Source organism: Sinocyclocheilus anshuiensis, unplaced genomic scaffold (assembly GCF_001515605.1).
Source record: "Sinocyclocheilus anshuiensis isolate Anshui unplaced genomic scaffold, SAMN03320099.WGS_v1.1 scaffold6292, whole genome shotgun sequence".
NCBI classification, from domain to species: domain Eukaryota; kingdom Metazoa; phylum Chordata; class Actinopteri; order Cypriniformes; family Cyprinidae; genus Sinocyclocheilus; species Sinocyclocheilus anshuiensis.
Window position 1 is genome coordinate 17,117 of NW_015557487.1, and position 8,909 is coordinate 26,025.

At 36.3% G+C, this 8,909-nt stretch overlaps 1 long non-coding RNA gene across 1 annotated transcript; it reads right to left on the bottom strand.

Moving 5' to 3' along the window:
- Nucleotides 1–1,675: 1,675 nt before the first annotated feature.
- LOC107679303 (uncharacterized) lies at nucleotides 1,676–7,865 on the bottom strand. The gene is made up of 5 exons (XR_001633033.1): nucleotides 7,169–7,865; nucleotides 6,238–6,355; nucleotides 5,787–5,928; nucleotides 3,999–4,206; nucleotides 1,676–1,755 (listed from the first exon to the last, which is right to left on the bottom strand). It is a non-coding gene; the product is annotated as an uncharacterized LOC107679303 (long non-coding RNA).
- Between the last annotated feature and the right edge of the window lie 1,044 nt (nucleotides 7,866–8,909).

Genomic DNA, 8,909 nt, shown 5'->3' on the forward strand with positions numbered 1-8,909 from the left:
CTATGAATCATCAGCTCCAGTGGTGCAGATGGTAAAGCGCGTGCAGTGGTCTTTTTGGTGCGATCGACCCGGGTTCGAACCCGCCTTTTGCCTAACTTTTTTACTCCCTTTTTAAATCTTATATCACATCATAAAGGCATTTATTTTCAATAAAAATGAAGGAAATAATAAAAAAAGTTGAAAATAAAGTATCGGGTACGGTTAGGGTAGGTGTAGGGAGGGCTTTATTGTCCCAATGTGGCATCTATTTTTTAATTTGAATTAGAATTATAATTTACACTCAGTACATTATTATTGCGTACTGTTTTATAATGTACGACAATACTGAGGTGCAGATAATTGCTACTATTTGCAATAAGTATAAATAGAACCAAAAAGTTGCAAATAAAGTATCGGGTAGGGTTAGGGTAGGTGTAAGGAGGGATTTATTGTACCAATAAGGTGGCATCTATTTAATAATTTGAATTAAAATGATAATTTACACTCAATATGTTATTATTGCATACTGTTTTATAATGTAATACAATACGGAAGTGCAGATAATTGCCACTATTTGCAACAAGTAGTATAAATAGCAGAAAATCCTGCTATTTTAAAACAGTGTAAATAGAATCTATAGCTATTTGCACTTAAGTGTAAATAGCATATCGCTAAAAATACTGCTATTTTCACTTAGTGTAAATAGCATCTATCACTGAGAAAATATGCTATTTACACTAAGTGCAAATAGCCGCTGCCTTAATATTAATATTTTCATTCATTTACAAAGTACGGTTCAGTACTGCTTTTTTTTTTTTAATAGTAAAGCACTATTTTAGTGTTTGTTCAGTATTCATTATATAATAATTATATAATACATTATATAATAATTTGTCAATTTTCATCAACGACACTTTTTCACCGATGAAAACGAGATGATAACGAAACAAAAACTCGTTTTGAATGACAAAAACTATGATGAAAATCTATTGACATTTTCGCCAACTAATAAAAATGAGACAAAAATGTTAGGGAGGGACTATTTGGAAAGACATTCAGAACAAATCTGCTGCATGGTTAGGAGGTTAGATGCGTATATTTGAACTGCATCATAGCCTACTGATCTATCCGGGCAGGACATAAGCTAGCATACACTTGCTGCACGTCTCTTAAAACGTTAAAAAATGTCAATATCTGGAAGTAAGAGAAGAGCAGACATATGGATCAATTTGACGATGCAAAAGAGAACTCAATTCGGTCTGGTTTTCTGAACGGAGACAACAAAGCAGCGCCTCTCACACAGCGCACGAGTACTGTGTTCTAGCTGGCCATGAACTCCTGCGTACTCACAAACCACCAGCAAATACAACTGAGAATGTGTTTGAAAGTCTAAAAGCGGAGCTATTAGCTTACCTTGCAGCTTTTATTTGGAATGAAGTCATCTGCTGAGGTGACTTGGCAGGTCTGGTGGCTTGAGGAGTTGACTAAGTGGAAGACAGGAGAGGAGATGCATGCATTATAATTTTTGATTCAAAGAAAACACAGAAGACTTAGCATCTGACCCAGAACTACAGTCTTTTTAACATACAATTGTAAAGCCAGTCACCAGGGGATAAAAACAAACTTTAATTGGCCTAATTTAAGAAAGGGCTGCAACCCTACATGAGGAAAAACACAAAAAGTGGTGTTGTTACCTGATGCCTCCATTTCCTGGTCGTCCAGGTCACTTTGCCGTTGAGCACTGTTTGTTTCGTCATTGGCTTCTAGCGTTACATTCTATAAGAAAAAGCATGTTTTTAACACATAATGCCTTAACGTATGGCAATGTCTTTGTTTTAAGAAATCATGATTGAATTTACACAAATATGATGCACAGTTATGAACTAGTAGCTATGAGACTACATACACGAGTCCTGCTATACCAAACCACGTCCTTGTAGATCATGATTGAATTTACACAAATATGATGCACAGAGTTATGAACTAGTAGCTATGAGACTACATACACAGCTCCTGCTATACCAAACCACGTCCTTGTAAACCATGATTGAATTTACACAAATAAGTCCATAAGATTACTGCTAGTCCCGCTACTTTTTTCCTCCATGATTTTATGTATGCAGATGTTTTCTAGCTGGCCATGAACTCCTGCGTACTCACAAAATCACCAGCAAATACAACTGAGAATGTGTTTGAAAGTCTAAAAGCGGACTAGTCCCGCTACTTTTTTCCTCCATGATTTTATGTATGCAGATGTGTTCTAGCTGGCCATGAACTCCTGCGTACTCACAAAATCACCAGCAAATACAACTGAGAATGTGTTTGAAAGTCTAAAAGCAGAGCTATTAGCTTACCTTGCAGCTTTTATTTGGAATGAAGTCATCTGCTGAGGTGACTTGGCAGGTCTGGTGGCTTGAGGAGTTGACTAAGTGGAAGACAGGAGAGGAGATGCATGCATTATAAGTTTTGATTCAAAGAAAACACAGAAGACTTAGCATCTGACCCAGAACTACAGTCTTTTTAACACAATTGTAAAGTCAGTCACCAGGGGAAAAAAACAAACTTTAATTGGCCTAATTTAAGAAAGGGCTGCAACCCTACATGAGGAAAAACACAAAAAGTGGTGTTGTTACCTGATGCCTCCATTTCCTGGTCGTCCAGGTCACTTTGCCATTGAGCACTGTTTGTTTCGTCATTGGCTTCTAGCGTTACATTCTATAAGAAAAAGCATGTTTTTAACACATAATGCCTTAACGTATGGCAATGTCTTTGTTTTAAGAAACCATGATTGAATTTACACAAATATGATGCACGGAGTTATGAACTAGTAGCTATGAGACTACATACACAGGTCCTGCTATACCAAACCACGTCCTTGTAAACCATGATTGAATTTACACAAATATGATGCACAGAGTTATGAACTAGTAGCTATGAGACTACATACACAGGTCCTGCTATACCAAACCACGTCCTTGTAAACCATGATTGAATTTACACAAATATGATGCACAGAGTTATGAACTAGTAGCTATGAGACTACATACACAGGTCCTGCTATACCAAACCACATCCTTGTAAACCATGATTGAATTTACATAAATATGATGCACAGAGTTATGAACCAGTAGCTATGAGACTACATACAAAATTCCTGTTGTAACAAATATATGGTAATGCTAAAATTCACTTTTAGCATTTAAAATTATTGATTTTAGTGTTTTAAAAATGTATTTATAGAGAAAAAAAAAGTTATGTCAGTTATGCCTTTCATTTTATACTGTGCACAACAAAATAATAATCACTTCTGTGAAGTCTGAAGTGCACATAATGCCTATTCACGGTCTTTTCCATTTTTGGGTTGAAAGGTTGTTTTCTTTTAAGCCACAATAAATTAGCAGTTTTTCCTCTAAATGAGTTAAAAGGGTTTCTGCAGAATGTTAGGTGAGCAGGCTGTACTTCGCTTTAATTGGGGCATTCAGAACACATCAGATTTATTTTCAAATACAAATGTGAGTGGATCACAATATGACTAATACTAATTTAACTAATTCTACCATGTCAAACAAAATAACGTCCTCTTAATTAAAGGGGTCATATGATGCGATTTCAATTTTTCCTTTCTCTTTGGAGTGTTACAAGCTCTTGGTGCATAAAGAAGATCTGTAAAGTTGCAAAGACTAAAGTCTCAAAACCAAAGAGATATTCTTTATAAAAGTTAAGAGTCAGCCACACCTACCTAAAACGGCTTGTTCTAACACGCCCCCACATGTCTACCTCACTATGTGGAAATATTAGCATAACGCCGCCCAAATGTTCACGCAAAGAAAGAAGGCGCAACTTTTATTCTCGCTGTAGTATTGTTGCTGCCGCCGCCATGTCGTGAAGGCGCTGTGTTTCGTTGTGAATAATGTTCTTTTTAGCAGCATCACATGACCCCTTTAAGAAGCATTACACCATATTTGTGATCATTAAAACGCACATCTCATATTAACAGATTACAGTATGATCCTGATTACCTTTGAATGTGTTCTTTTGTTGACACGCCAAGGAAGGTCAGCTCCTCCATAATCCTAGGTTATCTCTTGGCCTTCAGAAATATTTTTAATTGCAAACAAACAGAGGTGTGGATTGCCATTCACCTCTATTTTCAACATTTTCGCATTAGGTTTCTTGTCATCATTTACTAGTCTACCCAGTGAACCATCATCATGTGATGCATCGATGCTGTAAAAAAAAAAAAAGTTTTTCTTTAAAAAGTTATATAACATTTACACACATCATAGACTAAGCAATGACTTTACTGCAGTGATATATTTTTGGCATGTTATTGCAATTCTTTTAACCTTAACTAATGCAGTGTGTAGCTATTTATTTCTTAAAAGGTCAAGCAAAAGGTTAGAAATAAAATTAAAAACGACCTACAGGTAATAGACTAAGTGATAATAAAACAAGTCTTTTGCACTTACACTGCAGACATAATGCACATATCTACTCTGACAAATCAGATTTTGAATAGGTTTGAATGGGTTAAATACCCAAACAGAAAAAAGTTACATATAGAAACAGACCAAAAGCAATTCCTTTATAATCAAAGCTGGATCATTAAATGGTAGGGCTGTGACGGTGGCAGATTTTTACCACCGCGGTGGTAATGGACAAACTACCACTGGTGGTGCGGTGTTGATATATATATATATATATATATATATATATCATTAATATTAATAATATATATAAAAAAAAAAAACATCCTGTCTACAGGACGCGAGTAGCGCGACACGATAAAAAAAACTATAGAACTCATTATAATCAGAGATGCTACACTGGATGCGGCACGACACGACATGACATGACAAATCCCCTACAGTAAACTGCCTCGTCCTGTTTATGAGGTACTGACACAGTGTTCAGATGTCCAGTGTAGACACCAGACAGACTAAACCTGTTGTGACGCGGCGGTGTCGTGTCTGGTGTAGACACGGTTCACTGTTCCGCCGCCAAGCAAGCGGGTGCTTTAACTCTTCGTCTGCATGCGCTCTCTTTGAAATAGAAATCGTTGCCACATTTCTAGTTAACATCTTTCATTTATCGCTGTCTCGTTTGTATTTGGCCAGTTTGGAGAAAGCCTCACCAAACCTGACCAGCCAGGCGTTTGCGATCATGGGAACTTGGAAGACACTTGTCCAAACGCGGATGGGTGACATGAATGGAGATGGCTCCAGATCGGCGATGTAGTATTTGGTTTCCCAACAAGATCCAACGCCCAAAACAAAATTAATTTGCTGAATGCATAAACTGTATTTTCCTGCTCTCAAACCTGCCAATCTAAAGGAAAGGCTGTGTATGGCATTTGAGGTAATTTGTGAATTATAGTCTAAATAAAACAATTTGCAACTATTACTGTTATTACACTTGCATACAAAACTTTGTATTATGCTTGCTATAGAGTGCGTGACGTCACGTGCACTACCGCCGGTGGCAGTAGACAACCGCGGTGGTGACGCGGTTGTCACGGCAACCATCACAGCCCTAATAAATGGGTTCGGACAAACTTAATTGCCTCTGATTAGCCATTGCATTTAGGTGATCAGCAAACATGTCTGTGGTTGGCTACAATGCTCAACGCTGCAAAAACATTTTGTAAATAGAAATACACATAAGACCATTTGAAAGCTCTTAGTATCGAATAGGTACCAAAGTAGCAGTACTTTTGACAACAATAACCCACATAGTTCATTAAATAAATTAATGAAATTTGATTTTGGCTGTCATATCTAGATGCACTTCAAGTATATTGTACTTACCAATAATCTTTTCCATTATGTTTAAAATAATATGTGTATGGATTTGAGATTTTATTAAACTTGTTTTCGTCACGCAGAGCTCCGTGGTACTCGATTATGAAGGATCCCTTCCCAATGAAATATTTTGCAAAAACACCACGTCCTGTTTAAAAAATACAGGCATTAATGTCGAGCCCTTCACCTTTATGGTATAAATCTGGCATTGCAAGAGATCATACTTTATTGCACCAGACATAATGCCTGGCAATTAAACTTTTTATACAGACACTGCCAGCAAGTTTATACTTCATTAATACATAAGTAAAAACAAATGGCACAATATAAATGCCATAATATGAACTTTGCCAGGGCTGAAATTATTTTTGATACTACTACTATACATAAATTAATAAAACATTAATATACAGATTACATTATTCTTCTAAGCATTACATATAAGTGGCAAACTTACCTTTAGTTTCATCAATATATTTTGAAAAAACTGTCTTTATCTCTTCCTAGATGAATATGTCTTTCAGCATCCTGAAGAGGGGTAAGCCCCCTGCCTCTGGAGCTCTCTCTGGTGTTCACTGAAATTCACAAATTTGATAGTCAGTTGTAGGAAGAAAGTACTTTAGATCAGCAATATTGTGTGATTATCAAGTTGTTGAAGTTTAAAGAAGAAAGTTGTTTGACATGTAACGTTACTTGGTTAGTCTCACGGATAATGTTTCTATGATAAAAAGATGCTGTCTGAACGATATATTCCCACAAAAGAGAGAAATCAGAACGAAAACGTACAGTTCAGATAAATTAAGGACAATACCGATTTAACTGAAGCAATGGAAAGAATCGCCTCAAAATGGTGACTCATTCGTTAATTAGGCATCGACGTTTCAGATTCTAAGAAGTAACGTTACTTGACGAAATGGTTGCTGTAATATTACCAAGAGTATTTTTACATGAATAAAACAACAACGACAACGTTTTTGTCAAAACGGTGTTGTATACCACAGAGTACGTTAACTTACTTTCAAGAAGTTTGGGGGGAGAAGGGCGGTGGCCTATAACGTTCGGTTTGGCTCGATCTCGAACATTACAAATTCGTAATACAAAAGCATCATATATTTCTAAATAGGTTTAAACGTAGACCCAAGACATTTAAGCCCTCGGTCGTGGTTTCTAAATTTCCTAAATAGCTAATATTTGGTCGCATGAGTTTCAAACTGAGGTAAGTTAATGCTGAAACTTAATTATTCGGTTTACAAAACGTGGTAGATTAAAAGTATTAAAAATACAAAGATGATATTTACAGAGACATAAAATTATGTAAGACAGCTGATATAAATTTTAAGGTTTTTAAAATACAGAAAGTATTTTTTTTAAAGGCACAGATTACTTACTTCGTACTTCGCTGACGCAGTCTGAATATCTTCGCGGGGAATAGATGATTGACATTCCAGAACAACCATCCTCCGCATTTTCATTGGTCGGTAGTGTTGTCAATCACAATGAGGAAAAAAGCACGCAACCTGTAATCACTTATAATTTATAGTTTTATTCTTTTTTAAATTTGACTCTTTAATTTTAAAATATCTTGTGTAGGAGAAAATGGTCCAGCCCGACGAACGGAGTTTTCAAAACTGACCAATTAGACAGAACCTCATGTAACGTTAGGCTACGGCAGACACGCTGTATTATGCAGCGAAATCTAAAATATCATCAGTTAATATTAAATTTGTATTTTTAATATTTATTCATCCAAATTTAATTGTAAATAATACACTTCAAAACATAATTTTTTTCAATTTCCCGCGAATTGTTGTAAAATTTCCTGCGAGATTGTATTGTTGTAAAATGGCACATTGTGGTTAAAGGGGACATGCTTCAAATTCATACACATACACATTGTGGTATGTAAGGTAATTTTTTTTTAAATGTAAAAACTTAATAGGGGGCATTATTTTGAGTCAGAAAACAACATAATCGTTCCCAGAATTACGAGGACACTGCATTGTCCTTATAAACCAAGTGTCCTTGTAAAGCTGGTGAGTAACCTGACATTTTGTCCTCATAAACCATATATTCAAGAACACACACACACACACACACACAAATTCCTATCATTATGGGTTCATTCCACAGGTGTAATGGATTTTCTACTGTACAAACTGTATTTTCTATCCCCTTACCCTAACCCTAAACCTACCCCTCACAGAAAAATGTCTGCTATATTTACATTTTAAAAACATTTCATTCTGTATGATATATAAGCTTGTTTCCTCACGGGGACCAAAAAAATGTCCCCACAAGGTCCAAATTTACTGGTCTTAATGCCGAGTTCTGTCATAAAACTCCACATGGCGCAGGCTGATGGGTCCTTAACGCAAACTGATGATATTCACAGATTATTACATTATGAACATTTTATTGCAATAATAATCTAATACTTATTACATTTTGTGCAGTTACTAAATTATGATTTGCTACAGTGATGTACACTTTTTTTCCTGAAGAAACTCATTGCCAGCAGTAACCAGGTTCAATTCCAATTATGATGTGCGACTTCCAAAAAGGCTGTTCCCACTGTTGTTTCTGTGATGTACTCTTTTTTTCCTGAAGAAACTCATTGCCAGCAGTAACCAGGTTCAATTCCAATTATGATGTGCGACTTCCAAAAAGGCTGTTCCCACTGTTGTTTCTGTGATGTACTCTTTTTTTCCTGAAGAAACTCATTGCCAGCAGTAACCAGGTTCAATTCCAATTATGATGTGCGACTTCCAAAAAGGCTGTTCCCACTGTTGTTTCTGTGATGTACTCTTTTTTTCCTGAAGAAACTCATTGCCAGCAGTAACCAGGTTCAATTCCAATTATGATGTGCGACTTCCAAAAAGGCTGTTCCCACTGTTGTTTCTGTGATGTACACTTTTTTTCCTGAAGAAACTCATTGCCAGCAGTAACCAGTTGCAATTCCAATGATGATCTCTGACTTCCAAAATGGCTGTTCACAAACGCATTTAACTGTTGCGACTGACGTTTTGGAAGCCAGACATAATCGTTGGAATTGTATGTAGTTACACTGCTGATAATAAGGTTCTTCAGGGAAAAATGTACATCACAGAAACATAACAGTGGGAACAGCCT